The following is a 14,220-nucleotide window of genomic DNA, read 5'->3' on the forward strand; positions in this document are numbered from 1 at the left end:
GGAGTTGAAAGTCCGTGTTGCCCAGCGACAGCCCCTAAACATAACTGCTCTAGAAGAGATCTGCATGGAGGAATGGGCCAACATACCAGCAACAGTGTGTGACAACCTTGTGAAGACTTACAGAAAACGTTTGACCTCTGTCATTGCCAACAAAGGATATATAACAAAGTATTGAGATGAACTTTTGATATTGGCCAAATACTTATTTTCCACTATAATTTGCAAATAAATTCTTTCAAAAATCAGACAATGTGATTGTCTGGATTTGTTTCCACATTTTGTCTCTCATAGTTGAGGTATACCTATGATGACAATTACAGGCCTCTCTCATCTTTTTAAGTGGGAGAACTTGCACAATTGGTGGCTGACTAAATATTTTTTTGCCCCACTGTATATCTTTGGTATATATACCATATTCATCGGTGCTGCCTCATAGGGAGCGAGACAAGTGCCATCAGATTACATACAGGAGAATCGCCTGTTTACTCAGCTGCGTCTGTAATAGTAAGTCCCGTCTCCTGGGCTGCCATTGGACAACTGTTCTGTCCATCATAGGAGGTGGGACTTTATATTAAAGAGGCCAAGTAAACAGGAGATTCTCCTGTATGTAATCTATTGGCGCTTGTCCTTCCCCCCTCCGTCTCTTCCGAGAAGCGGCTGCACTCATGGCAATGGCGAGGCTGCAGGTGGGAACTGATTAGGCTGCATTGATAGGCACTGACCTTTATTTTGCTTCACAGTTCTTTATTTAAAATACGTTTTTTTTCCCCTGAAACTTCCTTCTTAAAGTGAAGGTGCGTGTTATACGCCTATGCGTGTTATACGCCGATAAATACTATATATATCCAAATAACATGCCCGAGCTCATCCTTAGTCCTGAGCGGTGCTCAGGCATTCGTTGGGGGCCACAAAAGAGATATATATATATCTATAGATATATATATCTATATATCTATAGATATATAGATATATATATATCTATAGCTATAGATATCTATATCTATATCTATAGATATAGATATCTATAGATATATATATATATATATATATATATATATATATATATATATATATCTATACATAGATATATCTATCTATCTATATATAGAAAATTAATAAAGATTGGGACTTTGAGTGAGGTCATGGAAGACGTGCAGGTAACTGGGGTAGCAGTACAATTTTATTAATCAAGTGACATGCATAAAAACGATTCAAGACAGAACCACATAGAGAAAGACATTATAATAAATATCATTTCAAAAATCACAACACATGCATATGTGCATATGCGATCGGCATCAAGGGTACATACAGCTTGGCACCACATAGTGGTCTCATTGAAGGATTAGTGCATATACAAGGATTACATAATATGTACAAATGACAATACCACAGCACAACAGAGGAAGTTAATAATGTAGTATAAAAAACCATAAAGGTTTTTCTTGCGATGTTGTACTGTAAACGTGTTTGTATCCCAAATGTCCGACGCGTTTCCTGTAGAACACACTCAGCAGGGGCCAGATGGTCGGGGATTTCTAAAAAATGTAATACAACATATAGTAAATCTAACTGTTAGCTCATACTAGCAGCGAAAAAGGGGTGGGCCACCCTAAAATACTTACATATGAACAGTGCAATGGGACATGGCAGGTACAGAACCAAGACCGACCAGCATCTCTCCAGGGAGCTGAGGTGCAGCGGAATGCGTGCTGGTGGGCCGGGTACACAGAGTCCCCCCCGGGGGGCAGCGCGGGAACCACAGAGCTGATGTAAATAGGATATCAACAACAAAGTGCCAATATAAACTGCCTGGGAGAAAAATTAGATAAAGCAGTGTGTCAAGGTTAATGTTAGTAAGATAGACCAATAATGTCTATCTGTTAAGCATGATGAAACACGAGAGTCTATGCAAAAGGAAAAAATATGTAGATATAATTGGATAATGAAGCATAACCACATCCAACCATAGTGGACTGTGGTGTATACACAGATAAAAAAAGAAAATTAAGCAAACAGCAGAGACAAACCCGATTTCAAACAGCATTGAGAACAGTTAGCTGACAAAAAGCTGGATAAGGTAACCGTGTGTGGGCTTACATGCATCCCAGGCAGAGAAAAAGGCGCTGTGGATTAGAGGTGATGATGAAACATCTCTGAGCGGAGGCGCCCACGCTGTATCAGGGGAGGCAGGATATACCAGACCAACACCACGTGCACGCTGACCGCATACACCAGCGTCACCCGAGCACGACAGGAAGAGGGGAGGGGCTCTGACACTGACGGTGACCTCCGTCAGTCAGAGACGTCCATATTCCCCACCTGACTGGCTACGTGGAGGAGCTCATGCACCACGCCGTGACGTCAGTTGTTGGCATCCAATGTGGGGCGGGGGGGTGACGCCCCTATATATATATATATATATATATATATATATATATATATATATATATATAGACATAGATAGATAGATAGATAGATAGATAGATAGATAGATAGATAGATAGATAGATAGATAGATAGATATTTTATTACAGTAAATTGACATGCTTGAAATACATTTTTGTGCAAAGAATCAGTTTATCACTATGGTGGCTCTTTTGTTGTATTTAAGCCCTGAGATTTTCCTGATGGACACTGGATCTGCAATTAGGGGATCTGCGACTTCTGTCCCCATACTTCTGAAATTTTCTCTTTTATATCATGTAAACATAGTAGTGTTGTGCTTGTCATTAGTGTCTGACTAAAGAACTGTCTTATTTTCTGGATAGAAACCAGTCATCTTCTTTTCTTCTACTAGGCAGAAAATAGATATTTCTTCAGTATATATATCTCCAAATACAGGGGGTCCCTGGGTTACAAACAAGATACTGTCTGTAGGTTTGTTCTTAAGTTGAATCTGTTTGTAAGTCGGAACAGGTACATTTTTTAAGTGTAGCTCCAGCCAAAAAAAACTATTTTTAAGCTTTTTGGATAGCATAGAGAAGGGTTAACACCCCTGTAACATTTGTTTTGTTGTCTGTGCCCCTGTTCAGAAGATTTCACCTTTCTGTCCCAATGACAATTGCATTTTGAAAATTTTGGATTGTTGTGGAAACAAGCCTTGGTAATAAAGCATCAGTGGAGGTACCTTTTCCCCATAATAGCTCTTACAGGGGTGAATTTCCCTTCCTAGATTTCCTTTCACTTCCTGTTGTCTCCCTCCGTTTGTAAGTAGGAGTCGTTTGTAAGTCGGATGTTTGTAACTAGGGGACCCCCTGTAACACACCCGAGCTCATCTCTTCACCACACACAACCACAAAGGCAAGAGAATTCTTGTTGGGCAGTGTATTAGTGCCTCTGATGAACACTTAGACCAAATTTTAATGGTTCAAAGAATGTCAGGCAAAATGGTTGGCCCTCACACATGTTCACTTCATCAAATCTGGCCCTCTTTGAAAAAAGTTTGGACACCCCTGATTTAGTAGGACCTGTTCAATTCCTGGGGAAGTGTGCCCAGATGGTGGACAATTTCCTGTTAAATAGGCTGGAGTTCGGGGTAGAGGAGGGGAATGAATCTCTGAGCTTTTCAAGGGGCTGATTGCCTTTAAGGCACTTCTGCACTGGATTCTGGATCTCTGCTGGGGCTGCACCTATGAACTGACTATGAGCCAGGACCTCATGAGTAGATTCTGCATACTTCATATGCCCTACTGGTTTTCAGCTGTGTACCCATAGATTGTCCCAAGTCTATAACTACTTGTGCTCTATACACCAGCATGGTCTTCAGCTAAGCACCCCATAGACGGTACTAGTCAATTAGTCTTTGTATTGCTACTGCTGAGAGAGAAGTGTTTTCTTCAAGCTGTGTTAAGCGTTTAGGAGTGTCTCACAAACCTTCACACTGCCCTGTTATTCTTCTGCAAAAAATTACAAAGAAAGCATTCCCCTATACTGAATACTGAGCCAGAATGAGTGAACCATTGCTGTGTGCCTGGCTGTCTCTGCAAGAACCTTAGGAAAGAACCAGCTAATTCATGAACGGTAACGCTACAAGCAAATAGCTGTTCCGTGCTTTTTACTAAAATAGTGGTCGCTCTCTAGTATGTATGGCTACTGTGCCTTATAGAGACTATGCTATCAGTTTAACATTGTCTTGCACTGTATGCATACCCTTTTGCCATTTTGACCCTGTTTGCATTATAAATCCTACTCCGTACCTGTTTAGTAAAAAAACAAGTTAAAACTCTGTCTGATTATTCAGCAGATTCCCCTATCTATTACTGAACCACAGCATGCTCAGACATCTGATACTCCAAGAAGTGCCTAAATATGAAGACACTAACGAGGCTAAAGCACTAGAATGGAATAGAGACATGGGGGGTTATTTACCAAAGGCAACTCCACTTTGCACTACAAGTGCACCGCAAGTACACTTGGAAGTGCAGTCCCTGTAGATCTGAGGAGGACATGCCAGGAAAATAAAAAACCTTAATTTTATGCTTGCACATGACTGGATGATAAAATGAGCAGAGCTTCCCCTCATTTCAGATCTTCCCCTCAGATCTACAGCGACTGCATTTCCAACTTGCACTTGTAGTGCAAGGTAGATTTGCTTTTCGTAAATAACCCCCTAGGGCTCCTCACTTGCAGGAATCTTTGGGTTTGATTTTTTTTTTTTCGACTGTCAGAGTCTCTTTAAAGCAAATCTGTTCCAAACCTGGGTGATTCTGATAAAAAAAAAAAAACTTACATACTGTAAGCAGAGCTTGCCTAGGATATTGCCTAAGATATTTGAATGACTTTACTAAAGCTTATGTGCAAATGCCTGTACATTAGTTGTGCGCAAGAGGCAGAATCATACCATCACATAATTACTATGCACTTGTGATGTGCACAGAGACCTAAACACATGCTACAGTGGACTTTACGTTATGACTGTGGCAAACAAGTGTAGACAATTTCATATGCTACTGCTTAGAGATACATTTTAAATGTATTTTGAGCTATGCAAGTGTAGCGCTCTGCCTAGTTGGGTTAAATTTATTTTTTGGCTCTGCTTTACTCAGTGAGGTGGTGATCTGTTCCTAGGTCTGGTCAGGTTTTCGTCAGCTTAGTGGTTGATTATTCCTGCTTGCCTCTGGAAGAAGCTTCCAGAGAATAGAGGAGGAAGGACAATCACTAAAGTTATGAATATTTATCTGCTCCCAGCCAATCCCTTGGAGGGGCACCCAGAAGGTGGCTGAGGGAGAAGATAAATGTTTGGGAGTTTGCTCAGTGTTCTTTTGTCCTTTGGCTACTGCCCCTGGGATTCAGCGACAGCTGTCCTTGAACGTTGTGGGTAGGATGCTTGCTTAAGACTCCAAGTGTGCATATTCTTAAGGGGTTGAATGCGAGATGTTGCTCAAAGGACTGGGACTGCTCAAAAGAGTCCCAGATTAACTGGCTATCCGCCTCTACCTCCAATAAAGGCAGCTGCTAGAGGATTTGTGTTTAAGAGACTGTTCTCCTGTGGCTGGGGTTTGGGCCTGGCAGCCCCTGAATTGATGAGGGAGACCTGAGTCATTGCAGCAGCCCCTCCGGGGCTAAGCACTACACAGGTCTTGCCTCATAGCAATTCTGCTCTCCTCTCTTATTGGAATGGCCCTTGAACAGTAGCACAACTTATTGTCTTCTTGTCCCGCTTCTCAGTCTTAGTTCTGTTATGGGGGGCTGCAAGTGGCTGACACCAGGTCAAATATAGTTGCTTGCATTGCTTACAAGCCTTGTATTTAAAAAAATATGTTTAACAAAGTAATGGGCTTTGGCTTTCAGACCCTGGCATCTTGGTGCATTGCTTTAAAGCATGTGCGTTAATGTGTATTTTTCTATGCGTTAACGTGCATTGGAGTAATGAGCTCCTTCAAAAGAATGGACTGGCAAGGCACCAAAACTTCCAAGAAAATTTACATGCACCATTTTTGGCAACGCTGTGCACCAATATGTGTGGTAATGCATTACTATGCTTTATGGTGCACTGCAACGAATATGCATTAGAGCTGCACGCAGACGTGTTTCGTCACTTCAGACTTCGCCCCCCTGTGATGAAGTCCAAAGTGACGAAACGCGTCGGACTGTGGCTACACTGAAGGAAGCTATGAGGAGATCACAACACTGAGTCACCTGGCATGTTTGGAATTTTAAGAAGGCAATTTTTTATCTTTTTTTGATGTAAGTGCATTACTTTTAATAAACCGATTACCTTAAAGTGTTTTTTAAACTATTGGAGGCTCTGTCTCAATTTCTATCCCCACATGTGGAGAGTGTCTTTAATAATCTGGTTGGAGATTGGCATGTGAAAGCGGCTCTTCAATAACATCTAATAAGGCGATATTTGCCAGAAATGGGAGTGAATGGCAACAGCATCTGGTGAGCTTTATTCTTAAGAGAGTGGATTTGGCACACATCACTTTGGTGAAGGATTTTGGTGGATCAACAAGATTTTATTTCACTATTTTTTTATCACTTTAAGTTGGACTGTATTACCATATTGATTTGCATATGATGGAGGATATATATTTTTTGGATATGCCCTATGGACACTTTTCATTATGTATGGGTGCTTTACATTGATCAATTCACAATTTTAATATCTAGGAGTTTTTTAGATTAATTTAATGCGCTACTGTGGAATTATTTGTCTCTCTCTCTTTTTTACATTGACATTTGTTTCACCTCATTTGCACAAATACACAGACAAGGCCTAGAACACAGATATAGACTAGTCTATGGATATAGCCTAGTATACAGATATATAGTATAGCATAGCATGAATCTATCCACGGCCGCCGCGGCCACCCCCTATTCATGCGTCCGGCCCCTTTCAGGGCACCGGGCACATGAATTACAGCAGCAGGGGATTTTTTTGAAGCACCTGATTGGAGCCAGAGGTTCTAATAGGCTTCAAAATAGGGTGGGTTCGGGTTGCAGAGCATGTGACCGGATCCCACCCAGGTGTGTTACAACAGCAAATGTATATTCGCTGTTGAAACACTGATCCTCAATCCGGCCAATCATAAGCAGGTGTGAGACCCGTTTTCCGAATGGCCGAAAAGAGAAGACTCCTGATTGGCCACCAAGGAGGAGGAAGGAAATGGAAGCCGCCGCCGTGGAGAGCAGGAGAACTGGAGGCCAACAGTGATGGGGTACGTGCTACCGACCGACTAACAGGGGGGTGTTATACTGTTTGCCGCTCCACCAAAAACAATTTCGTCCAGCTGCCACTGCTAGTACACAACAATCTTATACAGACATAGCCTAGTACAGATCCTGCCTAATACACAGAAACAGCCTAGTAGAAAAAATACACCCTGTTACACAGATCAAGCCTAAAATTCTTCTCTCATGCAGTGAAAAATGAAGAACTTTGATGTTTCAAAGTCATGACTTTTCCTATCATAGCCATATGGATATCCCTGGACAAAAATCCATTGCTCCTTTTTTAAATCCTAGACACCTCATTTCAGCAGACTCTATTATATTTTCGTGCTTTTTATTTATCTAATATACTTATAAAAATGTACCATCAATATTTTTCCCAGAACCCCAAATCCTTTTGCTTTTTCCCTTTTATTTCTTATTAAACAACACCAAAATAGGCAACGTAGAAAGTAACCGGCAAGATAAAGAAAAGAATGGTAGTCTGTCTGTATGCTGATATTGCATTGTGTTTCATAATATCGCCTTGGAATATTGATATGAGAGAAAGCTGGTTCTTCTTAGGCTATAAATATATATTGCATTTTAGCAAACATATTGATGTTATAAAGAAATATAATTTTCTGTGATAGCCACTCACACGGCTCTGACTGCATTACACAAATTCATTTCGGTGTCTACTCTCCTGAGCTCGTCCCCATGATTCAATATGTCAGTGATATCCAATCTAGCAGTGCGCCGTCTGAAGTCAGCCTACCTGCAAACGTAATCACATACAGTGAGTAAAGCCAAATAACAAATAAATGTGTTAACGGGGGGGGTGAGGGGGATCCCAAGGACAATAAAACGATACAAGTTTCATAGTTGAATTGACTGGTTGTTTTAACTTTAAAGGCTTTGTCTTTTAATAAATGTACTGTCTGCTGCCTTTTATTTTTACAAGGTCCTTTCTTTAAAAGTAAAACTAAGACATGCAAAGCAAAGGATTACTACTTGCTGCCTCCCGTATCAGAATGGCGCTGTCTTTTAGAAAAAGCTTGTTGAAATATCTACTGCATCTGACCCTTCCAGGTGTGTAGGATGCCCGGTTCCCTGCTGCATTCTGTGGTTCCTTCTGTTGGCCCCTATGTCCAATTGAGGTCAGCGGATGAAACCTAAAGGTTTGTACACACTATAAGAAAATTGGGCCAATGATCGTCCGGTTTTCCTCCTTGTTTCACAGCAAGTCGAAAACCGAGAATGGAACTAATTTACGAAAATTCTTTTATGACAAAGACTTTTTTTGTTGTTTATTGTTTCTGATCATGCACAGTCTTTTGTATTTGATTTTTCTCATACGTAAACAGTACAAATTAAATGAAATTTGTTCACATATGAGAAAAATTATGGAGTTTGTCCCTTCGTAAATTTTAGTTTGGAAGGTCTGAATCGGATGCCGAAAGTTGTGTGCACACTATATGAAACTCAAACAACAGTGACTCGTATGGAGGCACCTATAGGTCTTGCAACGGAGATAGGTCAAAGCAACAGCATTTTATCGTCAACGTTTTGATGGAGCGCAGTCCATCTTTTGCAAGAACTATATTTGCTACAGTAAATATAGGTAGGTATGTAAGTGCTTATTATTCGCAGTGCTACAGAGAACATGGTTTAATAAGCCACCTATTGTAATCACCGATTTATAGAGTGGTGGTGCAACTCATAGCCACGTTTGCTCCATTTATATAAATTAGCTCTGTGGCTTTTTCACTGAAACATTACCAACATTGTTAATCTAAAAAAGAAAACATACTCTTTGCAGCACTTGGAAGCTTAAGGTTCCACTGCCATCAGGGTTTCAACTGCATAGAGTATGTGCTTCCTCTGAGTTTTCTCCAAGTGCTCCAACAAAGAAAGATACATCTCTGAGACCCTGTCACAGTCAAAGCTGGTCAGTGGGTGTGGGCTTACACATCTCTTGGGTTCCCTGCAACTTCTGTGTTATAGTGTGTACCCTACTATATAATGTAGAGTGTAGAAGGGGGCGCCTGCTTCCAACATTCAGGAAAGCTTTGCATTGGAAGACCGCGGGGTCGGGCGGCACAAACAATTGGGGTAAGTATTAAAGCTGAAATTTGCATTACATTGTTATATTGGTCCAATTTGGAGATCCCCTTAGAAGCTGGAAATGACTGTAGCAAACACTGCTACTACAGTAAATGACACAGGCTTCCAGGTCTCATGATGAGCAGCATGAGACCTCCTGTGAACACAGGAGGTCACTTGTTTGGCACGAGGGCCATTCAGAGGACACTTTGCAAAGAACAATCTGTTGCAATAACAATTAACTGGTCTGAAACTCAATATAGAAGGGGGGGGGGGGCGCAGGAAAGTGATGATAGGGAAGTGGGAGATGGTAGTAAACACTGGTTGAAAATAGGAAAGGTAATTTTGAATCCAAGAACCTGAATCAAGCCAAGAGTCACAAAAGTCCTATGGCATTAGTCAGGAGAGTGTGGTATCTCTTGGAAAATCAGTATTCTTTTTGGGAGTGAGCAGAACACCAAACGCAGCATTTACAGTTTGCACCTTGGGAAGGTCCAGCCTCATGATAGGAAAAACACAGAGCAGAGAGTAGAAAGGCGTCAGTAATGGTACAAGATTTCATTAAATAAAAACAGCATCCACTCATTCTACCTCACTTTCCACACTCAAGGCCACCCAACTCCATAAAATACCTTGATATTCCTTCCTCCACGACACAAGTATTTTCTCTTAACTTCAAAGGCTTCCTCGATAAGATACCTAATGAATTAGAGTCACTATACTATGAAATGTCCTCGGTAGGTAGAAGAGCATTAAGGGCATTAGCCAACGTATCCCATTGGGTAATAAATTTAAAAGAGCGAACAAAAATCCTGGATGGCTTAACTCCAATGTAAAAATGCATATAAAAGCAAAGGAGAAGGCCTCCAAAAAATACAAGGTTGAGGGATCATCCTCAGCATTCAGACTTTATAAAGAATGCAACAAGAAATGTAAGGGTGCAATTAGGACGGCTAAGATAGAACATGAAAGACACATAGCAGAGGAGAGCAAAAAAAATCCCAAGAAATTCTTTAAGTATGTAAACAGTAAAAAAGGGAGGACAGACCATATTGGCCCCATAAAGAATGAGGAAGGACATCTGGTTACAAAGGATGGGGAGATGGCGAAGGTATTGAATTTATTCTTCTCCTCAGTCTTCACGAGTGAATCGGGGGGCTTCAGTAACCAAAACTGCAGTGTTTATCCTCATGACACAACACAGGAAGCACCTTCATGGTTAACAGAGGACAGAATTAAAATTAGACTTGAGAAACTTAACATTATTAAATCACCGGGACCAGATGGCTTGCATCCGAGGGTACTTAGGGAACTCAGTCAAGTGATTGCCAGACCGTTGTTCCCAATTTTTACAGACAGTCTATTGACTGGAATGGTACCAGCTGATTGGAGAAAAGCCAATGTAGCACCAATATTTAAAAAGGGCCCAAAATACATCCCTAGGAATTACAGACCAGTTAGCCTAACATCAATAGTATGTAAACTCTTGGAGGGGATGATAAGGGACTATATACAAGATTTTAGTAATAAGAACGATATCATTAGCAGTAATCAGCATGGATTCATGAAGAATCATTCTTGCCAAACCAATCTATTAACCTTCTATGAGGAGGTGAGTTGCCATCTAGATAAAGGAAGGCCCGTAGACGTGGTGTATCTGGATTTTGCAAAAGCATTTGACACAGTTCCCCATAAACGTTTACTGTACAAAATAAGGTCCTTTGGCATGGATCATAGGGTGAGTACATGGATTGAAAACTGGCTACAAGGGCGAGTTCAGAGGGTGGTGATAAATGGGGAGTACTCAGAATGGTCAGGGGTGGGTAGTGGGGTTCCCCAGGGTTCTGTGCTGGAACCAATCCTATTTAATTTGTTTATAAACGACCTGGAGGATGGGATAAACAGTTCAATCTCTGTATTTGCAGACGATACTAAGCTAAGCAGGGCAATAACTTCTCCGCAGGATGTGGAAACCTTGCAAAAAGACCTGAACAAATTAATGGGGTGGGCGACTACATGGCAAATGAGGTTCAATGTAGAAAAATGTAAAATAATGCATTTGGGTGGCAAAAATATGAATGCAATCTATACACTGGGGGAGAACCTCTGGGGGAATCTAGGATGGAAAAGGACCTGGGGGTCCTAGTAGATGATAGGCTTAGCAATGGCATGCAATGCCAAGCTGCTGCTAATAAAGCAAACAGAATATTGGCATGCATTAAAAGGGGGATCAACGCAAGAGGTAAAACAATAATTCTCCCACTCTACAAGGCTCTGGTCCGGCCGCACCTGGAGTATGCTGTCCAGTTCTGGGCACCAGTCCTCAGGAAGGATGTACTGGAAATGGAGCGAGTACAAAGAAGGGCAACAAAGCTAATAAAGGGTCTGGAGGATCTTAGTTATGAGGAAAGGTTGCAAGCACTGAACTTATTCTCTCTGGAGAAGAGACGCTTGAGAGGGGATATGATTTAAATTTACAAATACTGTACTGGTGACCCCACAATAGGGATAAAACTTTTTCGCAGAAGAGAGTTTAATAAGACTCGTGGCCACTCATTACAATTAGAAGAAAAGAGGTTTTACCTTAAACTACGTAGAGGGTTCTTTACTGTAAGAGCGGCAAGGATGTGGAATTCCCTTCCACAGGCGGTGGTCTCAGCGGGGAGCATTGATAGCTTCAAGAAACTATTAGATAATCACCTGAATGACCGCAACATACAGGGATATATAATGTAATACTGACACATAATCACACACATAGGTTGGACTTGATGGACTTGTGTCTTTTTTCAACCTCACCTACTATGTATATATGTAGCATTCTTCAAGATGGTACTTCTCCCTAAAATGTTCTACCTCTTCCAAATGATATCTATCTCCAAGCATCAGAGATTCTTTAACAACCTACACTCTCTCTCCACTAAATTCATATGGGGAGTCAAAAACCTTATTGTACACCCTCCACACTTGGTAACCACGTCTTAGCTGGAGGATTAGTTCTACCCGACCCTTATTCTAACTTTCTGGTTTTATTGTTAGATCAAACAAGATATTGGTGTACTCAACAGGGGTGCTCCTTTTTGCCTTGGCACTCAAGATCTTGGCAGTGGCTATTCGGCAATCAGATTCCATAGTGGGATTCCATAGAGGGCATAGAGTTGACAAGATATCGTTGTATGCCGACGATGCATTAGTTTTCCTGGGCTACACTAATCTCTCATTTCACTTATGGCCTTGATATATCAGTTTGGGACTTTTTCAGGCTTCCTTATCAATTGGGACAAAATTGTACTCTTCCCTTTAGATGTATCTATCCTGTCCCCTAGTGCCAACCAAATTCGGGTGGTATCCTCTTTTAAATATTTGAGAATTACCACAGAGTTGAAAACTGCCTAAAGATTAACCAAACTCCACTCTTAAATTAGTGGGGCGTACTAATCTTATAAAAATGATCTGAGCTCCCCAATTGCTATATATACTACACAATTCACCTATTTGGATCCCGCATACCTGGTTTAAAAAAATAGACACTCTATCGCATCCTGATCTGGAAAGGCAGGAGTCCCAGACAGTGGTGGATTGTGCTCAATATTTTGGGGGTGGCAAACAAACCTGCCCCACCCCCACGGGGAGGAGATGGATGGCGGAGATCAGTGCCACCCCCTGTGGTAGACGGGCGGTGGCGATCAGTGCCTCCCCCACGCGGGAACCGGGTGGAGACAATCAGTGCCCCCCCCCGCGCAGGAGACGGACGGCAGAAATTTTTGGCCTTACCTTAGGAGGCCGATACTGCTCCTTGCTCCAGCTTGGAAGAGTCGGTTGCTTCTCCTCCTGGGCTGAACAGGAAGTGGGCCCTGAGACCCGATTGGACAAGAGTCCCAATGCCGCACACACACGATCAGAATTTCCGTCAGAAAAAACTTGGATGGTTTTTCCGATGGAATTTCGCTCAAGCTTGCCTTGCATACACACGGTCACACAAAAGTTCTCTGAACTTTCGACCGTCAAGAACACGGTGACATACAACACCGCGACGAGCCGAGAAAATGAAGTTCAATGCTTCCAAGCATGCGTCAAATTCTGAGCATGTGTGGTTTTTTGCGTGTCCGAATTGCATACAGACGAACGCATTTTCGGATAGGAACTTTTCCCGACTGAAAAATAGAGAACATGCTCTCAATCTTTTGCTGGCTGGAATTCCGTCAGCAAAAGACCGATGGAGCATACACACGGTCCCATTTCCCGACAAAAAGCTCTCATCGGAGTTTTGCTGGCAGCATTTCCGATCGTGTGTATGCGACATTAGACTCCCTGGCCAATCTGGTCTTAGAACCCGCTTCCTGACTGGCCAGGAGGAGAAGCAGGAAGACATTAGCAAATTAACTGGGTGGGCTCAGGGTGCAGTGCTCTGCTCCCCGAGCCTAACCTTTCAGGCTCTAATCATGTGCTTCAAAAAAAAACATTGAAATCCATGCGTCCAGTGCCTTGCATGTAGATTAGGGGCGGCACCCCTGCGCCCCTAATGGACAGGCCGCCACTAGTCCCAGAATTAAATTGCCCATTTTACAGCTTTCTAAAAGGGAAGGGGGGTTGGCGGTTCACCTCTCTAAAATTTATTTTATAGCCTCCCAGCTGCAACATTTTGCTGGATAGGATATGATAAATTTAACTGATCCTATTCAAGCTCTCTTACTAGCACATTCTTCTATGTACAATTTAATGTCAGAGCTGTAATCACACCTTTGCGGAGACTACATGAGGCTCTACATTCAAACTTATGTAAAAGGTATAGAAAGAAATGAAGATATTATGCACTATGATGGTATATCAGTGATTACGCTCTTGTGTGCAGAGGAAGTGTGGAAACTAGAGGGGTTCGCTGCTGGTACACTCATGGTGTTAGATATGTAGCTCAAATGTACACTCAGCATACTTTAAGGTCCTATAAGGATCTGCAAA

The sequence above is a fragment of the Aquarana catesbeiana genome, linkage group LG01, assembly GCF_042186555.1.
Source record: "Aquarana catesbeiana isolate 2022-GZ linkage group LG01, ASM4218655v1, whole genome shotgun sequence".
NCBI lineage: Eukaryota > Metazoa > Chordata > Amphibia > Anura > Ranidae > Aquarana > Aquarana catesbeiana.